The sequence below is a fragment of the Sinocyclocheilus rhinocerous genome, unplaced genomic scaffold (genome assembly GCF_001515625.1).
Source record: "Sinocyclocheilus rhinocerous isolate Xijiao unplaced genomic scaffold, SAMN03320098_v1.1 scaffold384, whole genome shotgun sequence".
Taxonomy (NCBI): Eukaryota; Metazoa; Chordata; class Actinopteri; order Cypriniformes; family Cyprinidae; genus Sinocyclocheilus; species Sinocyclocheilus rhinocerous.
This window is the reverse complement of record NW_015644611.1, coordinates 4229-6146: the sequence shown is the minus strand read 5'-3', so window position 1 is coordinate 6146 and position 1918 is coordinate 4229. Positions and strand designations below refer to the sequence as shown.

Here is a 1918-nt window from a genome sequence, read left to right as displayed (position 1 = left end):
TGTACAAACCTTAAATAATGGCATCAGATACAACACAGAATTACACTGAACGCAAGTCTTCTTATTGAAGGGGCAGTAAAAGATGAAGTTTCATGAGACCCAGCAAAGCAGAAGTGCTACATTTGAATGAGGTAATTAAATACTTAATTTTAATCTAAAGTGGGATAAACTGACACAATCAGTATTCAATATAACCTTATTCAATTAAAAAAAAAAAGTTAATTGCAAAGAAAAAACACATCTATGACGCATACTGGCCATTAATTACAAATTCATCACAAAAGCAAATATTAGCACAATTGTATAAAAATACAGTATGTATACAAAGAGGTATAAAACTAATCTTGTATTTTACATAAATATTGTGATTGAATAATATAATAATATAATATATAATATAATATAATTGACTAAAACACTGCACTTCCTCAGTGAGTCATCAGTGTGCAGTGTTTTAGTCATTTTTTATGCTTCTATTGTAATGGTCATAATGGGAATAAAGGCTTTTTAACTTCTTTTTGGACCAGAAGAAGTGCCTTGGATTCCTTTCGTAATAGTTGCTTCAAACTCAACCAAAGAGCACCTTCTGGGATTACTTCAGGTCCTTTCAGCAAGCAGCACTTCAAGATGTCTCTCTGTATTTATTATACTTGAGTCCAAGTTCAAACTTAAACTCTATGAACTGCTGCACTGTGAACGTACAGAGCTGTATGAACCACTACGAGCTGTAAAGTAAACAGGAATGTTTGTCCGAACTCAGCTAGTTTTGTGAAAGAACACAAATATCTTTGTGAGAGGATGCAATAGTTTTGCAAGCGAATGCAATATATATTTACGAGAGAACGCAAAAGTTATGCGAGCGCAAAAGTTATTTCTCGGGGGAAACGTAAAAGTTATAACACATTTTTTGTGCAGTAACTGCATCCTTGAATAACAGACTTATATCTATTACTCTTTAAACACACCTGAACAATGTGCTGCTTTAGCCGTTGACACAAAAATGAGATCAGATGTAGTGAATGGTCAGAATGCATCACTCTATAGCTAACACTGAAACAAAACAGAGCCCCTAATCTAAAGACACTCATTAAGACCAGAAAACATGTTCCAGCTTATGCAGAAATCATATTTCACAATAACTGTAAGTAGCCAGAGATTTTCTCACCTCAGCTGTGAGATGTGTTGCAGACACTGAAGGAAACTCTTCACTTCACTCTCTTCCTCTGAACATCTTCTCAGATATACTGGTTTCTTCTCTGTCTGGAGCTTCAGCACTTCCAGGAGGACGGAGATCTTTCTCTCTGAGAGATCTATGAACCATTCATCAGGTGACTGGAAAACTGACTGTAATGCTGGAAGATAACTCCTGCCTGTTTGAGTCTCATAGCTCTTGACATGAGAGCACAGATCCAGCAGAGCATTGATTTTTTCTGGTTCATATCTTCCTCTCACCTCAAAAAGTTTGCAGTCACAATGAGATGATTTATGGAAGAATTCTACAAAGAAGATGATTTGCTTCAGTGGATCTTTACAAGTGTTTAACCTGCAACAAAGAAATCAAACATAAGAGCATGTACTGATTGACTTGATTTTATTTTTTTTTTTTTTAGGATTATGCCCACCAGACAATGCTAAGATATTTCTAGGGGGTATGGATGCTAATTGCAGTTGTCCATTTAACAGGGTAACTCACAGATATAAGTCTTAAAATGCAGATTTTTCAAAGTTAATCAAAGATGCCCCTTCTCAACAATAATATTGTGGTCAAACAAACAAAATGCATTTGAATAGTTACAAAAAACATCAAATCACTCAAAAGTCAGAACATTATTTTTACATATATTGTTGCCATAATGTGTTTCTATTCTTTGTGTCTTGCTTCAGCATGAATTTCCATTAGGTTTAGAACAAATAACTT

The 1918-nt window shown here is 34.7% G+C and overlaps 1 pseudogene; it reads right to left on the bottom strand.

Annotated features, from left to right (window-relative positions):
- Positions 1-1165: 1165 nt before the first annotated feature.
- LOC107758353 (NACHT, LRR and PYD domains-containing protein 3-like) overlaps positions 1166-1918 on the bottom strand; it is a 4922-nt pseudogene continuing 4169 nt past the window's right edge.